General features: G+C 43.3%; 1 protein-coding gene across 3 annotated transcripts in view; it reads right to left on the bottom strand.

Annotated features, from left to right (window-relative positions):
* The window catches only part of ERC1 (ELKS/RAB6-interacting/CAST family member 1), a 245,201-nt gene that overhangs the window by 60,552 nt on the left and 159,594 nt on the right, over positions 1-25,055 (bottom strand). The window lies entirely within an intron of this gene.

The following is a 25,055-nucleotide window of genomic DNA, read 5'->3' as shown; positions in this document are numbered from 1 at the left end:
TTGGAAAAGTAAACAAAGTTAATGACTTTTTTTTTTTAAGGTAAGAACTATCCTGTCATTTACACGTTTTACTGATTTGACTCATCCTTTTGATAAGTATTCTGTGGCTTCCAGAAAAACCAGGTACCACTGAAACTGAACACATTTTTATGTACAGAATGTATAACAAACGGCAAAGATTAGTAAACAGGATTTAGGAAACCAGCCAGTGGTTCCTGTGGCATCTATGGATCTCTTTATCTCATCAATACAAAGAAGTTTCCAGTCAGGGCTGTATTTTTCATACTGTTCATGGGATTCTCAAGGCGAGAACATTGAAGTGGTTTGCCATTTCCCAATTTCAAAATTGGGAAATGAGTATATCAAGGCTGTATACTGTTACCCTGTTTATTGAACTTCTGTGCAGAGTACATCATGTGAAATGCTGGGCTGGATGAATCAAAAGCTGGAATCAAGACTGCTGGGAAAAATACCAATAACCTCTGATACGCAGATGATACAACCCTTATGAAAGAAAGCAAAGAGGAACTGAAGAGTCTCTTGATGAAGGTGAAAGAAGAGAGTGAAAAAGCTGGCTTAAAAACTCAATATTCAAAAACTGAAGATCAAGGCATCTGGTCCCATCACTTCATGGCATATAGACGGGGAAACAATAGAAACAGTGACAGATTTTATGTTCTTGGGCTCCAAAAATCACTGTAGATGGTGACTGCAGCCATGAAATTAAAAGATGCTTGCTCCTTGGAAGGAAAGCTATGACAAATCTAGACAGCATATTAAAAAGCAAAGACATCACTTTGCCGACAGAAGTCTGTCTAGTCAAAACTATAGTTTTTATAGTAGTCAAGTATGGATGTGAGAGTTGGACCATAAGGAAGGCTAAGCGCCAAAGAATTGATGCTTTTGTGCTGTGGTGCTGGAGAAGACCCTTGGGAGTCCCTTGGACAGCAAGGAGATCAAACCAATCAATCCTAAAGGAAATCAACCCTGAACATTCATTGGAAGGACTGATGCTGAAGCACCAATACTTTGGTTACTTGATGCAAAGAGCCAACTCACTGAAAAAGACCATATGCTGAGAAAGATTGAGGGCAGAAGATATGACAGAGGATGACACGGTTGGATGGCATCATCGACTCAATGGACACGAGTTTGAGCAAATTCTGGGAGACAGTGAAGGACAGGGAAGACTGGTATGCTGCAGTCCATGGGGTCGCAAAAAGTCAGATATGACTTAATGATTGAACAACAACAATTGGGCTTTATTTGGCAATGATCTGCACACTTTGAAACAACGATTTAAACTCTACTGATTCCATGTGGTTTAGCTAACAACTATTTTTGGTTCATATCCAGAAGGAAAAGAAGGTGGGATTTTAGGGTGGGGGTGGGATGTTGAACTAAGAAATTTACAAAATAATCAGAAGGAAGCTGGTGAACAATTAGTCTCATAGTCCAAATGCATTCCTCTGGAGCTCATCTTTTATGGAACAAGTCATCTGGAAGAAGACAGCTTTGATTTACAAGATCTATATAAGTGGCCTGAGCTTTTGACCCGAGGAAGTGCTGAATCTGAGAAGGCACTGCCCAAGTTTAACCTTGCTTCTGTCTCTTGTTAAGATAATTAGGCTTCAATAGCAGTCATATGGAAGAGTTTTAGTTTAGCCACAAACTGGAAGGCTCTCTTTTGAATGTTCTGACAAGGATATTCCGTATGTGGTTGGGGAAGTCTGGGGAACTCTGAACAAGCGGTGCTAACAAATGGAAGATGTAGGTCAGTTTACATCACGGAAATGAAGATTTGTTTAATGAGTCTTTGCTGTTGGAAAGGAAGATTCACTGACTCCAGGATAACTTTCCACTGTCCCCACTTTCTGTGACTCTAAGAAATGGCAGATGGCTTATCCCATGGAGCTCTAGTCGACACCAAAGGGATAACGACAGTCTAAATATATCCACTGACCACTTGAAAAAAATATGTTAAGTGGTGAAATGAGCTTAAAGGTGAAGGAGTTCAAGATGGTCTCGCTCTGCGGTTTCCTGCTGATTGCTGTCATCTGTTCCCTTTCGGGGAGCGTGGAGACTGACAAGCTGGAATGAGAAATGCACTTTTTCAAGAAGGGGGCTGCGTTTCTGTACATCCAAGTCAGAATCACACATTTAGCAACAGGCAAGTAACAGAAGATGAGTGAAAGAGAAATTATTCTGTCCAGTTAGACCAGGTCATGAGAACACTTGCTGAATGCCAGACAAAAGGCCTCAGGATCTGAGTTCCATTCTGTGCTTAAGGAAAGCAGCACGACAATATGAAATACTAATAAGCAGCCTATGTTGCTGAAGCATCTTGACTCTTATAAATGATATGCTTGGCCAGCTAATGTGGTAGAGTTAATCTCTGGGGTAAAATGTCTCATTCTCCTAATGGAATATAACAGATGACAACTCAGATTCTAAATTTTAAAATAAAGGATGTGGCACTGGCATCTGGGCTATTGGAATGGTGCCTCCTTAATAAGATACATGTTTTGTAGACGTTTTCCTTTTTCTATACGACTCAAATAGAAATTTTATGTCATTGATGCTATTTACTTTTTATTGAGCGCTGATTATATAGCTCATTGATAATATGCTATCAATGGCACAGAATCAAATTTTCTCTCCCAACACCCAACACTCTCACCCTCTAAAAATTCCCTAGCAGATTAATAGACCACTGTCCTTTCCATTTTAAAAGTACACTCTTGATACTGATTTCTCACATGTGTATGTGCCTGAAAAGGGCAATTCATGGTCAAGAGAATAAAAGGTTTTGATCACATACTGCACATATGATGATGTTAACTTGTTCATGTCAGTATCTTTTGTGGGTTTATTAGTTTTTGGGTTCTTCTCTTGCTTTTGGAAGAGGACAGAGATAGTATCAGTCTATCTAAATTTTGGTAAATTTGCAATGGACACCACAGGGGAGAACAGCTTCTTGAAAATAATTTAGGGGATGGGCACAAAAAGTAAAGCTGATCAACAGTAATTCATCTAACTTTTGGGGAATAAGAAAAAGTCTTGTTCCCTCAGTACAAGTGATAGTAAAGACAGTATCAGTAGGTAAACTTACATAGCTAAGCTTTACAGGGAGCATTCACGTGTCTAAATTAAAATTTTAAGAATACCCTGCATTTCAGAGGAATGGAATTTAGACTGAAAAAAAAAAAAAGACAAACCGCAAAAAATTTTATTTTAGAAGTAGCCATCTATTTTTAATACAATTGCTTCTTTGAAAAACAAGCTACTTTCTGACAACAAAGTCACTTCCATTCATTGGAGAAAAATGCAAAGGTACAGAAAAGTATGAAGATGAAAAAAATAACTGAAACGGTTCCTTTCTAATCAGAGTCAATGACTTGTGATCTGAAAGTCAGCTATTCTACTCCTACTAAGGTTTATTTCAGGGAAAATGAGCCTTGGTGGGGACGGATAATTGGCCTCAGCAGCTTTGCTAACCGAAGGCTCTCTATAGGAAAGAGCACTTGCTGGTGCTACAGAAAAGAGACACCTTCCGACTGCAGCCCCGTAAGCCGCAGGAGTAACACACAAAACAGAAAAGGGAACATACACAGGCCACAAGCCCAGAGAAAGGAGAGAGGAACCAAAGTGCTCTTCCACCCCAATGACGCCCCTTGTTCTGTCAGTGGCTTTTCCTCAGTTAAAAAACAAAAACTGAAAAATGCGCACACGAAATCCTTCAAGGTGATTAGTGACCCCCCACTGCACGACCAACAGGCCACCTGACCTGCATAATGAGGAGGCAGTAACAGAAATCCAACTTTAAGTCATTAGTCTGGTCACTCCATCCCTGGGGCTTTAACTACCCGAACGGTTGAACCTGTCCTTTGACCTGTGAACGCTAACAGAATCAAGATGTCTCAACAAGTTCAGCTGTGGCAACTCAGCTTCCTTCAAGAAATGGTAAGACCATCTCCTCTGTCCCCTCTCTCTTCCAGCAGATGTCAGAAGCAAAAGGCAAAAATCCACACGAGTGAGGCTCAAAATCCTCTGGCGATTCCTGAACCTTTGAGGATGACTCATGAGCCCTCTCTCACTAGTGAATGAGAGAAATAACCAATAATGACGGTGACTAGTAATTTAAGAGTCCTAGATAAGCCTGCGGGTATAACATAAATGCAAGACAGAAACGGAGTAAGAATGAAGGCACATTAGAAGGGTTTATTTTTCCCTCTTCCAACTGGGTATTTCAAATGGCCTGATTACATCATCATGTTTCATAAATTCCGTAATCCAGAAAACTCCTGGAGAGCGAGCAGATGAACCAGCGACGAGATTGGTGGCTCTGGATGGATCACTGTCAAAGATGTGCAGGCAGAGCCTAATCTATTCCAATGTTAAGATAAATCTGCAGTTCTGGTTCTCTCACAAAGGCCCCCTTTACTCAAATTTAACCAATTAACTATCCAGAATGAAATCCCTCGCTCTTCATGTCACTTGGCTAGCAGGTCCCTCCAGCCTCCGTTGATGGAGGTCTCGGGGAGCATGGCGGAGACACCACCTGCAACAGCGCAGTGAGTCTGGCTGTCGGTGGGCCCATGAGGGCGAGCCTGGCTGGAGTGCCTGATATTCCAAACTCTGGTTCCCAAGCGTCTTTTGTCCTCTCCAGCCGCCTTTACTAAGATACCAAGAACTACCTTTAATGTAAATGTCAACACCAAGTCACGTTTTCCAGCCATCATAACGAATCTTTCATTCAATGTTAACTGAATCATCACACTCTGAGGCCCACAGACTGCCAACACTGAAACAATTTGACTTCCTCTTTGTTCCCCAGAACCAATATGCAAGTGTGGTTGGATCCTCCTTTTGAATCATTTTTAATGAGCCCACTGCTATATACCTGGCATGCTCACTACTGTGGTCCCACCTGCCTTTTATCACCAGCCTGCGAGATTCTTAAAATGTCTGCTTTGACTTCACTCCCTTCTCACTGTCCCACCTCATCAGGTTTTTTTACTCCACATCAAACACCTGGGCCTAATACTGGACCAGTGAAGATTTTCAACCCACTTTTTCATGAGTGTTCTCCAAGGACCGTGTGTTTCCGTGTGGGGTCATGCTCCACCTGACAGGCCTGGGCTGTCTCCTGGGCTGCTGATTTCTCTCTGTCCTGCACACCCCTCCAGGGCATTCACAGTTCAGGCCAACGGGCAGCTGCACTGTGGGTCCATGTACAGGGTCTTTAAAGTTTCCTTTCAATGTTTCTACGCATTTATTGGTCTCTGCATTTATTTGGCTTGCTAATTTTTTGTACTTCTTTCTTTTTTTTAAGATTAAGTCTGTCCTTTCAGGGCCTCCCTGGTGGCTCAGTGAGTAAAGCATCTGCCTGCAATGTGGGAGACCCAGGTTCGATCCCCGGGTGGGGAAGATCCCCTGGAGAAGGGAATGGCAACCCACTCTAGTACTCTTACCTGGAAAATTCCATGGACGGGGGAGCCTGGCGGGCTACAGTCCATGGAATTGCAAAGAATTGCACACAACTGAGCAACTTCACTTCTTTTAACTGTGAGATTTCAGTACAATGAATGAGATGAAACAAAAATGCAAGTGCCAATAAATCGTATGGGCTGTTAAGTACTGAAGTAGGTAATACCCCAGACAGAGAAAACTGCCTTGGGCTGAAGACATGGGAATTGAGTGGGCCTATTTTGGCAGAGATAATAATAAAGACAGAGAAAGTGACATCGATAGAAGCAGACTGGATGAGTGGGTTTCCACAAGGAAAGACAGACTGAGGGGGATGCTGAAAAGGGAGCTTTGAACTGGAGCACAGATGGTCTGGGATGGCAGGAAGGAGTAAACACAGGCTGTGAAATTCTTGAGGGTTCTAACCAGAACCCGGCAGACAGAGGGTACTCAAAATGCTGAAGAAGAAATGATCTGATTTTGAATATAATACAGAAGCATCAAGATTTCCAGACAAGCACAGCAAGGTCTAGAGAGACAGACTCAGAGGCAAGGAGAGAGGAGATGCTTCTGGAAGCAGAAGGGTCAGGAGGCTGTTGCTAGAGAAGCACCAACTCTCACATTACAGATGTGCAGAACTCTCACATTACAGATGTGCAGAACTCTCACATTACAAACATGGTTTAAAGGACCAGGAACAGAATACTGGCTGACTCTGGATTCCTGAGCCAACAGGAGGACTGCGATGAATCACTACACTACTCAAAGAATATGGGACATAGAATCAGTACTGCATTTCTGCTTCACCGCTGGAAAGAAACTTGCAAACATCACTGAACAGAGACTGTCTTAGGACATTTGGGTCCTGCAGCACATGCTGGGGTCCCGGCTCCGGCGACCTGCTCCTGGCTAGTGGCCAGGCCTCTGCACACACAGCTGTGCTGCCTGTCCCAGGTCTCCGCCTCCTGAAACAAGGGGAAGAGACTGATCTCTGCTGAGACACACTGGTGAGAGAAGGGGGGAGAGATGTTATTCTGGTATAGATGGACTTCAGTATTTCAGAAGTCTCTGAGAAGAATCACGATTAACACAAAGGCAGCAACTGCTGGTAGGTGGAGCTCAGTAAGATCGCCTGGAGGAGGGCTTGGCAACACACTCCAGTGTTCTTGCCTGGAGAATCCCCATGGACAGAGGAGCCTGGCGAGCTACAGTCCATGGGGTAGCAAGGAGTTGGACATGACTGAGCGACTAAACACAGCACACAGAGCTCAGTAAAGGAGGCTAACTGACCAATATTCTGTGCAGGAAAGCTGAATTCAGTTTTTCTTCTCATTTGTTTTTTTCTGAAAAATAAACATTTTGATATATCCAACCGATCACAGATTATGACAATTTTGGAAAACCCGACTTTTATTTTGATACTGATACTTCGGTTATAGAGCTTTCTGCCTGCTTCTGAAAAGGGCAAAAACTTGATGACTGTAGCTCCAATTTGTGTGTGTCGGGGCGGGGGGGTGCACAAAACCCAGAAACCTGTACCTTTACCATTTGTTTAAATATAAAAACTGTAATCTAATGCACAAAGAGGTAGAAAGCAGATCAGTAAGCACCTGGGACTGCAGGTCAGAGCTGCCGAATACCTGGAAAGGGACACGAGGACCTTTGGAAGTGGAGTCCAGCTCGACTATGGTGGCAACTACACAGTGTACATTTGTCAAAACTCGCCACACTGTACACACGGGCACCATAAATACGGCATAAAGTACATTCCACAATTAAGTCGTCCTGCTCCAAAATAAATGTCCTTGATTCCAGCTCTCCTGAGACCACTGAAAGTTTAGTATTACCAGTATCTAAAGATGATCCTTTTTATCCTGTATTTCCTTAAAATATAGCAAACATTATCCAGTTGCTTCCTTCATAAAATATACCTGTACTTAAACTTCAAGTGAAAGATAAGTTCTTCAAAGAATTCATTTTAGGAAGTTATTAATACATAAAAACATTTATTCAATAATGCTGCCAAATTTTTCTTTAAAACTGGCTGCAAAATCTATTACATTATTCAAGTATTTGGAATTATGGCAAATGTTCTTTTTATTAAAATGAATTTAAGTTCTGACATCAAACCTGGGCACTGAAGTTAGACAATAAATCAAGATGGTATGTTTTTAGGACCACAGTGAGGTCTAAGAATATGTTTATTTTCAGAGGCACCTTGTAAACTGGCTCTGGAAGCAACCCTCGAGAAAAGAATTACAAATATATTTTTAGCAACGACGGCACCAAGGGAATAAGTGTGAAACTGTCCAGACGACTGTTCTGCGGCTCAGCTGGATCCTCTGTTCCAACATTCTTTTTTTTTTTTAAAGCTTATTTATTTATTTTTGGCTGTGCTGGGTCTTCATTCCTGCACGTGGGCTTTTCTCTAGCTGCAGACAGTGGGGACTGCCCTCTCGTTTTGGTGTGCGGGCTCCTCTTGCTGTGGAGCACAGGCTCCAGGGAACACGGGCTGCAGCAGCTGCGGCTCCCGGGCTCTACAGCACAGGCTCAGTAACTGTGCAGCATGGGCTTAGGAGAACCAAAGATCCCTGATCAGGGATCAAACTCATGTCCCCTGCATTGGCAGGTGGATTCTTAATTAACAGCCAGACCACCAGGAAAGCTCCCAACATTAAAAAAAAAAAAAAAAAAAAATTCTCACCACTTCTTCAGGACAGATCAGGATAAATCAATCTCCTCTAAACAATACTGTACCTAGAGATTCCCTTCTCTGGGTAGGACATTCAGATTCTTGTTTCTGATACTCTAAGTTTCCTTACTTTTGAATTTTACTTAAAGGAGCTTGTTCCTCGTGTGTCCGCACCCCACCCCCCAACCCCGCCCCACGGCTGCTGGGGTGTCATGCTGCTGTGAGCCACCGTGGATGGTGTGGATGAAGATAAAACTGTAGGAATGGCAGGGCAATGAGAGGATGATTCTGAACCCCTAATGACTTTACAGAATTACTATCCCAGTCTGGACTCTCACATGGAAATGAGACAAAATTCTGTATGTAGTTTACTCCGTTAATTCTGTTGGAGGAGATGAGCATATGTCCTAACTACTTTAATTAAATGTTTCAAGTCCACTTTGCGTTTTGTATACACGCGGGATAATCTATGAAAACCTGCAAATAGTACAACAGACAATATAACTGGAATCTAAAAATTAGAAAAGAAATTAATAGATAAGAATTAGCCTCAGAATACAGCCCTAAAAAGAAAAAAAAAAAGGCTAGAGGAGAAGGGAATACCTTGTTAAGATAAAACATCTACTCATTTAATAGGTCTTTTTGCTTACTGATTAGGATGTAACCCCATGGACTATATATAGCCCACCAGGCTTCTCTGTCCATGGGATTCTCCAAGCAAGAATACTGGAGTGGGTTCTCCAAAGGGATCTTTCTAACCCAGAGATGGAACCCTTGTCTCCAGCACTGCAGGTGGATTCTTTACTGTCTGAGCCACCAGGGTAGCCCCTTTTGATACATTAAGCTGGGAATTTATGGTGAAACATGACACCATGAAGGAAGATAGTACATTCAGGTGAGAGTCTCAGGCTTGGTTCTCGACAGATTTTACTTGTTAGTGAGCTTCTCTCCAGTTCAGTGTAGACATGATTCCTGAACTCTACCTAATGTTCGCCTGTTTCCAGAGAGAACGCATAAAAATGAAGAGTGTGTTTTACCTGATCTAAAATGAACTGTTGTTCATACCACAACTATGGATGCTCGTCTTAAAAGAAAAACAAGCCTCCACTGACTGACTTTCCTCTAAAGCTGCTGTGCCTTCCTTCTCCCCATCCTGGTCACAATTTTTCAGACTTCAATACTGTACTGGAGTCCTGATTTCAAGAGGGCAGAACTAAGACCTGTCAGCCCCCCACCCCTCCTCTGGAAAACCGTCCCAGAACAGCAGGAAAACAAAATGCAGAGACAAACCCTCCCTTTGATGATACAAGGTTTACGACACACACAAGTACAGCATATACAGAGAAGACAGACATGCAAATTCTCAGCACCTGAAAGTCAACCCAAAGCGCCTGCTGAGAAGGAAGCAGATTTACCTGTAGAACCCAAAAGACCTCAAAGATGCTCAAGTCCACAGCTGTGGAAAGCTGTATGAGCCAAAGAAGTATACTGGGCTTGCTTTACAAACAGCGGTTCTCAAGCATAACAGAATTGACTATGGACGGAAGGCTGTTCTCTGCTCCTGACCCGCGGGATCTGAATCTCAGGGGATGGCTTTCTATACTTTCGAGAATCTTTCAAGAAGGTACTTGAGACACACTACTTTACAGAAAGAGCTGACTTAAAAGACCAACAGTAGACCCACACTCTTGCCAAGACTGAGTTTTTAATATGTGTATTTGCTTTTCCAAAGTCACTAAGTCCATCAAAACCTTCCAATTCCATTGTAAAAACAATCAACTATTTTAAAGTCTAAAATTCTGACAACACTGCAGATCCTCATAAAATGGACCATCACTGGACTTGAAAATATCGTGGACTCCTGTGGTGTGGCTCCGGCCAACAGATGGTGTGGAAGGCAAGCATCTTATAATGTATTTACAGGCAAATTTCCTCCTTGCCATTTCCATGGCAAGGGCCATCACAAGACAGGTGAACTTGAGGATCTTCTGCTTGCTAAATCTCTGCCTTTAAAAATAGCTGGCAAGCCCAGGGATTTTTTGTTGGGGATTTACTCAAATCCTACCTAAATCCCTAGTGAATTATGTCTTAAAGCCAATGATTTGTGTTGGAAATCTGGGGTTGGGGGGTAAAAACAGCTTAGCATGAGCCTCAAGAGATGAAGTTAAGTAGTGGGCTCACAGTAACATCTGGGGATGATGTGTACAAAAATATTTATATGGCCTTTTCTTTCATTTTGTCTTTATTATTTCATAATAGTATGTCCTTTAGGCCTGCCTCATGTTTGATGGTATAATGCGAACAGAACATTCCAGAACACGAACCTCCCTTATAAAGATCCAGTCCCTTCAAAATAATGGTCTGCTGGTTATCGTCACATTCTTACTTTGGGCTGGATCATTTACTGTGCCTTCTTTTCTTAGGAAGTTTCTGCTTCCAAAGGAAAATAAAGTCTTCTTACACTGTGCCTCAGAACTCAAACACCAGAACCCTTCCGTTTATTCAGATGTCTGTTTTAAGAATCACTGAATGCTTTAAGCAATTAATCCCTGCACTTTGTCACTGTCCCCCTGTTTACTTAACCTTTTCCAGTTGGAGATGGATAACATGTCCATGCCAGCTGTCCACACGGTGCTACCGTGGGGCTGCCTGCCTTGCCTTTAGCTCACACGGCACTCCAATCTATCTGCTGGGACACTGGCTAGAAGAATGCCAGTGTACATGGCACTCACTCTCCATCTCAGGCACAATGGAGAGCTAAGTGTGCCTCAATTTCATAAAGCATCAGACATTACACAGAACATCTCATGTCTGGATTTGTGGTACACTGTCTGAAAAAAAAAAAAAAAGAGTAGGAAGAGTTCCAAAGAGTAAACATCCCAGATAGTCTTCAAGCTGCCTATGAAGCTTTGAAAGCTCTAGGGACACATCTGCGTGACTGCTAGGGTGTGGGGTCGGGGGCGGGGGACAGTGCTGGAGATGCTGGGGTTTTAGAGATGCTGAAGATCACCAAGGCGTTTGTTTGTTGACCAAAACAGATGAAGACAAATTCTGCAATTTGTTCCCTTCCTGTATTAATGATTCAACAATTCCATCACTCATCTGCTATCAATTGGTTGGTGAAAATCATAAGACCAACTCCTCTTCTACATGGGTTTGGAATGAAACATCTGGTGGGGAAATTCCAAAGGAGAAGAGAAGGCAAGTGGCTTGCCTGCATTTCACAGATGAGTCGTTACTCCCATCAGCTAGAATCCCCTCTTCTCTGCATTCTCCCTCATGTTCCAGCTGCTTGTGAAGTGCCAGACGCAAATGAGGAAGTGGCTCCCTACACCCACCCTTCTGCTTTACACATACGTAAGGTGTATGTGGCATTGGAAAAGACTCTGATGCTGGGAGGGATTGGGGGCAGGAGGAAAAGGGGACGACAGAGGATGAGATGGCTGGATGGCATCACTGACTCGATGGATGTCAGTCTGAGTGAATTCCGGAGTTGGTGATGGACAGGGAGGCCTGGCGTGCTGCGATTCATGGGGTTGCAAAGAGTCGGACACGGCTGAGTGACTGAACTGAACTGAACTGAACTGAACTGATGTGGTGATGGAAGGCACTGAAGGAGGGGGAGACATAGAATCTTCTGATCACTTTTTTTAAAATTTTGACATTTTCCTGCATTAGCAATGGTACTGTTTTTAATGTTGGAAATACATTGGAAACTAACAAAGCAATAACTATCACTGTACTTCTCAAAGACACAGGAAAAGGGCAACTGGAAATATTCTTCCAAAAGAAGTTTTAGACTTTACTGTAAAGTGTAAGTGAAGTTGCTCAGTCATGTCCGACTCTTTGCGACCCTGTAGCCTACCAGGCTCCTCCGTCCATAGGATGTTCCAGGCGAGAGTACTGGAGTGGGGTGCCATTGCCTTCTCCAGGGGATCTTCCTGACCCAGGGATCGAACCCAAGTCTCCCGCATCGTAGTCAGACGCTTTACCATCTGAGCCACCAGGGAAGCCCCCTTGGAAACTGAGAAAGTTTTTAAACTTTGCTTATTTTAACAAAAGAAGTAAACATTTTATTTTCTTAAAAAAAATTTTTTTTTGATGTGGACAATTTTTAGAGTCTTTATTGAATTTGTTACAATACTGCTTCCGGGTGCTTTTTTTTTTAAATGTTTTTATTTTTTTGGCTTCGAGTCATGTGGGATCTTAGCCCCCTGACCAGGGATCAAACCCACACCCCCTGCTTTGGAAGGCAAAGTCTTAACTACCGGATCTCCAGGGAAGTACCTAGAGTAGTAAAGATGCTAAAACTATAGAAGACGGTAGCAATGAGTGCTCATATTCTGACACGGCCCCTGGATCTCTTTCTCTTCAACTGAGTATTACCCATACAAATCCCAAGTGCAATTCTAACAGAACCTCTTTATCAGAGTTGGAGAATTAAATGAAGCTCATAAAGCTAGGTAGGACTTTAAGCTTACGGCAACCCTGGCAATCACAAACTTAGATGCAAAGGAGGATGACTGATCATGGCTTAGCAGTCCAATGAAAAGTTTTCCAAGCAAAAATTTCTTGAAAAGCCTATGAGCAAATATTCAAGTCAGTTCTGCTTTATAGAAGACAAAATATGAATAACAACTACATTTCAGAGCTGTTTTTTAGGTTTGTAAGCAACGAATCAAAGACGGTTGATCGACAGACTGAAACAGCACACGAAAAGCCCAGGGACACATTCCAAGAAGGACGCTGAACTTCACCAGGTCTGGAATGAACACCCCCGTCAAACAGGAAGAGATCTTCTGGACATGACATGAGCTGAGGCCGGCTCTGCCTCATCTCACTTTATGGATTTATGGCCCCTCCCCAGTTAAAGACTCATCCCAGGAACCACGTGTGGCTCATGTATTTGTCATTCCTACTATGGCATGGCATGAATAAATCATGGGCCTGGGTCTGTGAAGCCAGCCTGTGATTCATGGAGCCGAAGCACCAGCCCCCAGGACTGTGTGCTTTATGACAGTAAACCCTGGAACAAGACATAATTTCCTGACTCAAAAAGCAGCCTTTAAATCAGGACACCTGGACAGCCCTGGAATCACTTAAAAAATGCACTAGGTCTCAACTCATCTTGGTTCCTCAGGGCTGGCCTGCACTTGCCCCAGGCCAGCTCCTTTTACCACTATTCAAAATCGATCCTTTCTGAGTGAATCACTGTGGTGAGAGAACTACAGAATAAGCCAAAATGTATCTCGACCTCCGATCTCCTTTGTCCTGTTTTTTCCTGACTTAATTATCCATTCAAGAAAACGGTATTCCCCAAGTCAAATGTGGCTTCCCAGGTGACGCAGTGGTAAAAACCCACCTGTCAATACGGGAGATGCACGAGACAGGGGTTTGATCCCTGGATCAGGAAGATCCTCTGGAGGAGGGTTCAGCAACCCACTCCAGAATTCCTGCCTGGAAAATCCCACGGACACAGGAGCCTGGTGGGGTACAGTCCATGGGGTTGCAAAGAGCTGAGCACAACAGCACACACGCACTTCCGAGTCAAATTTCTCTCAAGCCTTTTCCCAGCTTTTAAAACTCAAACCATGAAGGCCACCGTTTGCTGCTTAAGATAAAAAAAGCAAGGGACTGTGAGCCTGGCTTTCATCTAGGTAAGGCAGTGAGCTGGAGTGACGTTGGGGATGAACCTGCCAGGGCGTCACTTGCTTGGAGACCTGCTTTGCCAGCAGCGTGACCCATGCAGACAGTACAGACACTTCAAACCGAGACTGGGCACAGAACCAGCCTCTTGTCTAGGAAACAGGAGATAATAACCAGTTGGAACGGTTACGTGTTGGTGGAAAAGGGCTTTTGACATTAAGCTCTAAGAATAATCACCAAGCTAGCTTTGTTGTTCTGAACTCTTTGCAAACAACGCTTAAAGCCACTAAGGCAACGACTCTTCTCAACAATCATGTGGGGCAGCCACTGTGGCCAGAGCTCCCTGAAGCCACAAGCATGCCTCAGAGGACTGCAGCCCAGGGCACACTTGAGCGGCACCTTCATGAGAGGACCTGGACCAGAAGCTCACAATCGAGAGGTTCCCGAAGACGTGACCATCAGAAACCGAGATGATAACTATTTTAAGCCACTACATTTGGGATAATTTGTTGACGAATACAGAGGATAAAGGCCAAATTCCATAGGATGGTACAGAACGCCCTTCGTGAGCCTGAACACTGCCTGTCTTCCTCCCATGATCCATTATAATTTACGCGCCAACATTACTGAAGCACTTGTAATTCTCCATGTCTTGTCAGTAGCTTTTCTTAACCCTTTCCTGATTCATAGCTGCCAAGAAGTCACCCTGATCATCAACTCCCATCTCCCATGGGTCTCATCTAACTTGAGCACGGCTGCAACAGCAACACCCAGGGCCAGCTGCACAGCCCAACTGGAGCTGGAGTCGGCATGCTAACCAAGCACACAGCAGCTTTGTGTACGTGCTCCAGTTTTGAACTTGATCATTCTTCTATGTATTTGTTTATATCTCTCTCCTTAGCACCTAAAATAGGTATTCAGTAAACACTTGAATGAACAGACTTGTGTTAAAATTTCAATATAACCACAGTACACAAACACTTAAAATATACAACTGTAAAGAACAAGAACTGTGTAGAACTAGCAATGTTAGCAATTAAAAACTTTCATCTCCTATTTTAAATTCTAACTCCAGACACAAACTTTTTATCCACAGAAATAAGAACAGATTGTAGAGATGTAGTCAGTGTATACTAGGCAATTCACGTCCCAAACAGAAAAGGATTCTGTGGTCAATGGAAAACAATATGTAAACTTTAGGTCTCTTTTCACGTCGTGAAGCACATGTGTTTTGCTGTGCTCAGTCGTGTCCGACTCTGTGTGACCCCACGGACTGTAGCCCACCAGGCTCCTCTATGGGATTCTCCAGGCAAGAATACTGGAGTGGGTTGCCACGCTCTCGTCCAGGGGATCTTCCCAACCCAGGGATTATACCCAGATCTCCCACATTGCAGGCGGATTCTTTACCATCTGAGGCATCAGGGAAGCCCCGTGAAGCACATGGAAAGTGGTAACATTTGCAGAGAAAACTGTGGCGAAGGCTGAGGCTGCTTGTGGCCCAGCACTGAAGCCTGTCTGGGACATGGCAGCGAGCTGGGGCTACATGGTGAATGTACTCGGTCTTCTCTGAGATCACTTTTGTAATTAAACATGGCAAATCTGCCTAAAAGTGGCAGATTTCAGAATCTCCCCCCAACCCCTGCCAATATCTGGAAGAAATAAGCAAAACACTGCAAAAGCCTACAGAACATTCACCTGTGGGAACCAAACAACACTAAGGTCACAACCTTGGAGGAAAAAAGATTGAAAGGGTACATTAACTGTTCAAGAGAAGAAAGTCAGGAGGAACACATCTCTAGAAACGTCGGTAGAGGCGAGAGAAAGTACCAGGATAAGCTATTTTCTAGGGAACACTAACGTGAGTGTGTGCTCAGCTGTGTCGACTCTTAACGACCCCATGGACTGCAGCCCACTGGGCACCTCTGTCCATGGGATTTCCCAGACAAGAATACCGGGGAGGGTTGCCATGGCATCCTCCAGGGCATTTTTTTGACCCAGGGATCAAACCCATCTTTTCTGAGTCTTAGCAGGAGGATTCTTTACCACTGGGCAGCCTGGGACACACAGGGAACACTAAAGTATTTAGCAAATGATCTAAACCCTACTTGCTTTTACCAGGATGAACGTACGCCATTTATCAAAATTCCAGAAGAAAAAAAAACAAGCCCAAGTCTTCTGACAGACTCTGCACTGCCCCGGTCGAGGCACTGTCCCTTCTCCACACACCCTAAGACCCAGAAGAGCAGCAGTCATCCACTCCATATCAGGAGCATCAGACCCGGGAATTTCATAATTATCTAGATCTTCAAGTACAATGGCAGGATAAATATTATCGAGTGTGTAAAAACAAAAAAAAAATGAAAAAGAAAAATTCAATATCTATAAGTCTTAGCTGAAAAAGCCAATTAAAGATAAACATTTAATAAACAAAACAAGACAAAAAAAATCAAAGAATCCAGGAAAGTAAAGAGAAAATTCAGGAAAGGGCAGGTGTTAAAGCACAGAATTTAGATGCAAAACCAACACTGAGTACAGTTGGAAATTATAGCCATAAATGAAATATAAATATTGTAAACCTTTGTGAAGCTGAAATTAAAATATAACTTTAAAAACTGGTGAGAAATGGTAACTTCCTCATTTCTGAGAGCATGATTGCATGGTGCTGAAAAACATGACTTAATCTCTTAGTTTTTTCTTATCCTTGGGAAGATGTCTCAGGAATTCTTCTGGAAAGAAACGGTTGAAACTCCATTTGTTCATTCTATCACAAGTAAAATTAAACTCAATTTTTATCCAAAATGGCATGTTCCTATGAACCCATTAATTTCTCCCCTCTTTTTCTGCCTGTATATATGTTTAGGATGGACTAGTTTGAAATCTCTCTGCTGTCAAGAAACTCTCAAGAGTCTTCTCCAATCCAGCACTCCAATTCGAAGCATCAATTCTTTGGTGCTCAGCCTTCTTTATGGTCCAAGTCTCACATCCATACATGACTACTGGAAAACCATTTTAGCTTTGACTAGATGGATCTTTGTCAACAAAGTGATGCCTCTGCTTTTTAATATGTTGTCTAGGTTTGTCACAGCTTTCCTGAAATTAACCCTGAATATTTACTGGAAAGACTGATGCTGAAGCTCTAATATGTAGGTCACCTGATGTGAAGAGCTGACTCACTGGAAAAGACCCTGATGCTGGGAAAGATTGAGGGCAAAAGGAGAAGAGAGCAGCAGAGGATGAGATGGTTGGATGGCATCACCGACTCAAAGCACATAAGTTTGAGCAAACTCCAGGAGATAGTGAAGGACAGGGAAGTCTGGTGTGCTGCAGTCCATGGGGCTGCAGAGTCAGACATGACTTAGTGACTGACAATAATATGTCTTTAGAAATATGATAGGAATCAATATCTCCTACAGATGATTACTTCCCAAACAGCTGAGTTTCAGTCTATTTTTTCCTTTCTTACTTCTGTTTTTGCTATTGCAAAAAATGTTTTAAAATAAAAGGATTATAATAAATACGTAATTAAAAACCTGACATAAGACACAGTATGACAAGAAAAAGCAAGTGTTTGGACTCCAACTCTGCTATATACTTGCTCTGTGGTCTGAGACATAACTTCTCGAACCTCATTTTTCTTATCTATGAAATGGTAACACAAATGTCTAAACTTCCCAGAGAAGTTAAGATTTTGACAGTTTAAAATACAGCACCTCTATTACAGCTGTGAAATTGGCATGTGGAAGGCACTTAGCAAGTGTTAGCTTTCCTAGAAAGCTCAGGCTGTGATAACAGAAGTAGAAAGGAGAAACCCACTTATACTCTTGGTCTTATATTTCTCTCCAATTATACTTTTTAACCTTTAGTCAAGAGCCAAATGGATATGAGTTTTATCTCCGAAGATTAGTGTAGCTGAGGGCTGTTAGTTTTATTACAACATGATGATGAAAATGTACTAGAACGAGTTTTCAATATAAACAACATAAACCTCCATGTGGTTCCAGTCTTTCCTTTCCTCCCTCTGGAGAAATCTGTATCTTCTTGACTCAATGCAAAGAGAATATCACATTTAAAGTGTATTAAAAATATCTTTTCCTCCACAGAGAGTTTGACAGGATCTACTGAATTCTGAGAGTAAAGATCATGATTAGCAAAGAGAAACAACCACCACAAAACTCATCACGTTATCTAAAAAAAAAGGTCCGTCCCCAAACTGGACAATCTCCCTACCTTGAGGTCCATAAGACAACTGTAACATGTCAGGGCTTTTATTCATAAGCAAAGATGAAAATATTTGAACCTACGAAATCTGTAATTTAGAAGAGAAGTCTCAGTTCATTTCAGCACGTAGCCTGGAAGCGCTAGGAGACAGAGGCGCATGGACAGAACCAGAGCTGTGCGGAAGGTAAGGAGAGAGGCTGAGACCCGAGTCAGGCGGGTGGGAGTGGACAAGATTCCTGACACTCGTCTGCAGAGGGGAGAGGGGTGGTTAAGGGACTGAGAGATGAGTCAGTATAAATAATGTAACTTCCTTTAAAAAATGACTCAATACCAAGTCAGTGGTACTGAGATGGATGAACTGTTGCGGTTCATGGGGTCGCAAAGAGTCGGACATGACTGAATGACTGAACTGAACTGAATCTGCCTTTCTACAGGATTCAAATCAATCGTTTATGGCTTGGGATACTCACCTGGTGCAAAGATTATCTCAAAATACATCTTGTGGGTGAGGGGCCTGGTACCATTCTCTGATTTCTGAGACATTCCTTTCTTTCATTAACAGACTGCTAGTAACTTCTCCCCTGGAGAAGGAAATGGCACCCCACTCTAGTCTCCTTGCCTGGAGAATCCCATGGACGGAGGAGCCTGGTAGGCTACAGTCCACGGGGTCACAAAGAGTCAGACACGACTGAGCGATTTTTTACTTTTACTTTACTAGAGTCTGCCATACAGAATGAAGTAAGTCAGAAAGAAAAACAAAGAGGACGAGATGGTTGGATGGCATCATTGACTCAATGGACATGAGTTTGAGTGAGCTCCGGGAGATGGTGAAGGAGAAGAAAGCCTGGCGTGCTGCAGTCCATGGGGTCGTAAAGAGTCGGACATGACCGAGCAACAACCAACAATGCATGTATACGGAGTCTAGAAAAATGGTACTGATGAACCTATGTGCAGGGCAGGAACAGAGATGCAGATGTAGAGACTGGACTTGTGCACCCAGCGGGGGAAGGCTGGGATGCACTGAGAGAGCAGCACTGACACACGTACGTTAAGTGAAAGTCACTCAGCCGTGTCTGACTCTGCAACCCCACGGACTGTAGCCTGCCAGGCTCCTCCGTTCAATGGAATGCTTCAGGCAAGAATACCGCAGGAGGTGGCCGTTCCCTTCTCCAGGGGATATTCCCATACATATACTGCTACGTGTGAAATACACAGCTAGTGCGACGCTGCTGTATAGCATAGGGAGCGCAGCTCCATGTTCTGCGATGACCTAGAGGGGTGAGAAGGGACGGGGAATGGGAGGGAGGCTTGAGAGGGAGGGGACATATGTATACTTAGGGCTGATTCACACTGCTGTACGGCAGAAACTAACACAACACTGTAAAGCAATTATTCTCCAATTTAAAAAACTGGAGAATAATTAGCTAAACTCCATAGTTAATGGAGTTTAACTCCATAGCTAAACTATGGAGTTTAGCTAAACTCCAAAGTTAAACAACAACCTGCTTTAAGGAAGACTAGATAGGTAGTTTCTATGGGAGACCCAGTTTTCCTGAAGAAACCTTTTACATTACAAGCAGTATGATGACTGGGTGGGATATTTTCATGTTAAAATAATGAAAAGCAGGTATTTACCAAACTGTAAAATACCAAGATTCATACCAAAACTGCTGTGATCTGAAGGTGCTGTGAAATACTTTAAAATCAGTGATACAGCTTAAGGGGGGAAACGAAGTACAACAAATGGTTCTCTCCTTGGGGTGATGGACCAGGCTGTGATGGGAGAGAACCGTCCTCTGCTTTGGATGCTGGTCTGCACTGGGCCTTGTGCGTCTCCTGGCACCAACATGAGAAAACCCGCAACGGTGGTAATATCTGCTCAAGCCAGGAGCTCCCATGCTTGTCTGTACAAATGGGATGTTTCTGGATAAACACTTCAAAGCTGCTGAGGGCCAGGACTGGCTAGTTCAGGGGCTGTCAAGAGTTGTGGACAGCATGAGTGACAGGCTAAAAAGACAGATTACCTAGAAATTTATTTCATTAAAGTTCGAGTGTGCTTGATTCTTAAATGTAGACCGTACTCCTGTCTGCATTCATCCAATGGATTCCTTACTGGTCTTCTGCTCTGGTCTCTCCCCCTCCCAGCCCATCCCAGATAGAACTGGCACTGCCTTCCTGAGATGTGGATCCGCTCATGCCACATCCCTGTTCCCTATGGCTACAGAATCAAATTCTCAATGCGTGGCACAGCTCACATGACCCTTTTAGCACTGTCCTTCAGAATTTGCCTCTAAAACCTCAGATATGCAGATACCACCACCCTTATGGCAGAAAGTGACAGGAAGTGAAGAGACTCTTGATGACAGTGAAAGAGGAGAGCGAAAAGCTGTCTTAAAACCCAACATTAAAAAAACTAAGATCATGGCATCTGGTCCCATCACTTTATGGCAAACAGATGAGGATACAACAGAAACAGTGACAGACTTCATTTTCTTGGGCTCCAAAATCACTGCAGATGGTGACTGCAGCCATGAAATTAAAAGACACTTGCTCCTTGGAAGAAAAGCTAGGCCAAAGCTAGACAGCATATTAAAAAGCAGAGATACTACTTTACCGACAAAGGCCTGTCTATTCAAAACTATGGTTTTTCCTGGAGGCATGTACGGATGTGAGAGTTGGACTATAAAGAAAGCTGAGCGCCAAAGAATGGATGGATGCTTTTGAACTGTGGTGTTGGAGAAGAGTCTTGAGAGTCCCTTGGACTGCAAGGAGATCAAACCAGTCCATCCTGAAGTGATTTATCAGTCCAGAATATTATTGGAAGGACTGATGCTGAAGTTGAAACCCCAATATGGCCACCTGATGCGAAGAACTGACTCATTGGAAAAGACCCTGATGCTGGGAAAGACTGAGGGCAGGAGAAGGGGATGACAGAGGATGAGATGGTTAGATGGCATCATCGACTCGATGGACATGAGTTTGAGCAAGTTGGTGGAAGTTGGTGATGGACAGGGAGGCCTGGAGTGCTGCAGTCCATGGGGTCTTAAAGAGTCAGACACGACTGAAGGACTGAACTGAGTCTTTGTTCCAGCAATACTAAATTTTTCATAGTTCCTGAAATACACCTTAGCATTCACACCCCTGTGACTTTTCATATTCTATCTTGTCTATTAAGACTGCTTTCAATGCTCTCTTCTCTTATTCTGCTTGAGAGATAGCTAATGGGTCTCTGACACCTGCCTCAACAATCCCAGGTAGACTGGGTCCCGCCCTTGCTTCAAGTTCCCACTGAGGGACTTCCCTTGTGGTTCAGTGGTGACGACTGTGTGCTCCCACTGCCTGGGGAACAGGTTCAATCCGTGGTCAGGGAACTAAGATACCACATGCCCAGATGTGGCCAAAAAAAATAAAATAAACAGCTTCTCACCTGTTTCTAGAGAAGTCCCATAATTCTTAAGGGACCTATCTGGGTTAAAAACAAACACAAAACACCGCCACTGAACCCAGCTCTTATCTCATTTGTATCTATTAACACAATATATTGTGATTTCCTGCTTTTCATGCCTTTCATATGTAAATTACCAAAACAGACCAGTAACAGGCACAGACTGTTTACCATTCTATGAAATACAGGAAGAAACTCTTATAAATATTTTTCCAAAGTTCAAAGTTTTGAATATCCACTCAGCTGTTCAGAAACAAAACTGTCCACAGAATTGCCTTAATGCCAGGCTGATCTTGGAGCCTCAAATTGCTCCTGACACACAGTACAACAAGAATGACACCTGAGTTCATCACGCTATGTGATAAAAAAAAGATCAAAAAACTTTATGTTATGCAAGTTTTTAACTGCATAAACTATTAACCAACGACCTCCACACACCTATTTCTTCCTGGACACACCTGTGGTGCGGCCACGGCAGCTTGGCGTGCTGGCCTGGACTTTTCTGGGGGCCTGAGCCTTTTCCGGTCACTCTGGGTCTTCCCAGGGCTTTTGTCCAGACCCTCGGCCAGGACCTGGCTGTGTTTTCCACTCGTCAGGTCCTCTAAGAATCAGTCTGGGGTCCTGTGCTGGCGGGGATCCTGCGTGATGGTGACCACCCATTGCACCTAGTCCCAGGTGAGCTGTCTTGCTCCCCTGGTGAGGTCCAGCCCACTTTCCTCAGCAGCACATGGTGGATCTTTGCCCTACATCCTTAACTGCAGTCATGGCTAAAGCAATTTTCCGCTGGGCCCTGAGTGCATCTCCCCGCCTCAGCTCTTATAATTTGCTTCCACTGGGAACTGTTAAGCTAGTCTCCAGAATTTCTTTAAGGAGAAACCAAACATATTAGAAGGCTTCCCAGGTGGCTCAGTGGCAAAGAATCCGCCTGCAATGCAGAAGATACAGGTTGGATCCCTGGGTTGGGAAGATCTCTGGAGAAGGAAATGGCAACACACTGCAGTATTCTTGGTGGGAAATCCCATGGACAGAGGAGCCTGGGAGGCTACAGTCCATGAGGTCACAAAGAGTGGGGCACAACTTAGTGACTAAACAACAACAAGCATACTAGAAAACTTGAGGTCAACAGTCGGGAGTTTTTTGCTTACATCACCTTCTATCATCCCTCCCCTTCAAACGCCACGTATTCTCATCATAGAATCTTCTGTTCTTTCTACTTCCTCAAATCTTCCTCATCCTCTGCCTATACCTACCTATCTACTGAAACTCATTCAGTCGTGTCCAACTCTTTGTGACCCCATGGACTGTAACCTGCCAAGCTCCTCCATCCATGGGATTCTCCAGGCAGGAACATGGAGTGGGTAGCTATTCCCTTCTCCAGGGGATCTTCCTGACCCAGGGATTGAACCCTCTGCCTACAAAATAATGCTAGTTCATGATTCCGTGCCTGAATTACTCTAAGGTGTCCTCTTTTAGTATCTTAAGTGCTCACACATTTCCCCCACTTCCTCAATGAGGTAGGATTTAGGCAAAAGGAAACCAAGGTGTTAGATCTGTTCCTTGTCACTTATCAGTATAAACTGTAAAATGATTCCTGTACTGTGGCCTCCGCACCCTCCACCCTGAAATGAGAAGCTTGAAGGCAGCTCTTGCTAGGGCTGCTGCGAGGGTTCCCGAAATTCACTCAACATAATACACACTTGCACAATGACTTATTATTACTGTACTTATCACGTCTTTTTGCATACCAAAATGGATTTCATCTACAGAGAGCTATCATTAAGCATTTGTGATGTGTGGCTGATTTGTTTTAAGCTTATGTAAAATTATTTTTGTGATATTAAATGAGTCTATATTGAAGAATTGAGGGAAAAATACAACTTATTTTGAAGACTAAAAAAAAAACCAACCTCAATTTTTAAACATTTATATGTTTATGAAACGAACGCTTAAGGAGTTCTAAGAATGAAAAACACAAGAAACCCTCCCTTCTTCCTTAAGATCAGAGACTGATCTTCGCATTTATACTGCCAGGATGCAAATCAGTTCATAACACTGACTCAAGATGCTGCTGCTGCTGCTGCTAAGTCGCTTCAGTCGTGTCCGACTCTGTGTGACCCCATAGACGGGAGCCCACCAGGCTCCCCCATCCCTGGGATTCTCCAGGCAAGAATACTGGAGTGGGTTGCCATTTCTTTCTCCAATGCATGAAAGTGAAAAGTGAAAGTGAAGTCGCTCAGTCGTGTCCGACTCTTAGCGACCCCATGGACTGCAGCCTACCAGGCTCCTCTGTCCATGGGATTTTCCAGGCAAGAGTACTGGAGAAGGGTGCCGTTGCCTTCTCCGACTCAAGATGCTAGTAACAGAAAACATGAACAGAGATCACTTCAATCCGTGGCGGAAAGCGGTAGGAAACAAGAGAGGTTCCCGTCACACTCAGAGACAGTGGCGAACAGGCCCTGCTGTGAAAAGTGATAAAATATCAGAAACACGGTTATGGGGAAAATAAAAAGATGAGGAAATGTAATTCAGAGGATCCGAGTCTCTAGGATTATGACTGAAAAAGCTGTGTGGGGGCACAGCAGAAAGAAGGTTAGGGATTATTTACTAGTGTCTATTTACTAGTGTCTATTAGTGTCTATCTTAATGAGTGAGCGGATTACATTTATTGATGTTGAAAATAGGGAGGAAGAGCGTTTTTGTAAAATAAATGGTGGGCATAATTTTAGACATATTGGGACTGTTTGTGTAGCATTTAAGAGGTCACTTCCAGTTGGCAGCTCACCTGAGGTCCAAAGCTTGGGAGTGAGACATGGTCTAGAGTGTCTATTTGTACTTGGATGTCATTAGCAGTTACAGATGGTAGCAGAAGTCGTTAAATAGCTAAGTTGCTTGGTGGGGGCAGATGAAGGTGGACGAAGTACACAAAGAGGACAGAGCTGACAATGGACTCTTTGGGAGAAGCAACCACAATGGGGAGAAAAATGAGTCCTTTGAATAAAGGTCAAAGAGACGGCAGGGAAACCAGTAATTAAAAGAACCAAAGATCAATTTTCCAGCAATGGAAAGAATTTTCAACAAGAACTTATTTAGAGGCTGGCTATCATTAAATGCGTTACACTCACTACAGTAAAAGGCCTCTAAATGTTACTCTAAGTAAAATGCTTCTGTAAATACACATTTATCTTGCTAAAAGAAACTTATAAGAAGTTCATTGTTAGAACATAAAGATATGAGAAATGACTCTAAAGGGATGGGTCCCCAAAGACGTAAGAAAAGAGTGATTTTCACAGGAACGTCTTACACTTTACTTCTCCAGAGAATCTGGCCCCTAAAACATAAAGGGGCTGTAACTCTGGATTAATGGAGTGATTAGTAAACCGAGCACACAAGGTTTAAAACTACAGCAAGGCCATTAGATGTGAAATGATTTTAAATGCTGTTGATTTGCAATAATAGATATAAAAAGTAAAAAAACTACTCCACACCGCAGCATTCAGAGACAACTATACATGAGTTAGTATGCTAGGTGCTATACGCTTGTCACCAACTAAAACATTTTCATTCCCGTAAAATGTAGGTCAACTT

The sequence above is a fragment of the Capricornis sumatraensis genome, chromosome 4 (genome assembly GCF_032405125.1).
Source record: "Capricornis sumatraensis isolate serow.1 chromosome 4, serow.2, whole genome shotgun sequence".
NCBI classification, from domain to species: Eukaryota; Metazoa; Chordata; class Mammalia; order Artiodactyla; family Bovidae; genus Capricornis; species Capricornis sumatraensis.
Note: the sequence above shows the minus strand (reverse complement) of the source record. Positions and strands in the feature narration are given on the sequence as shown.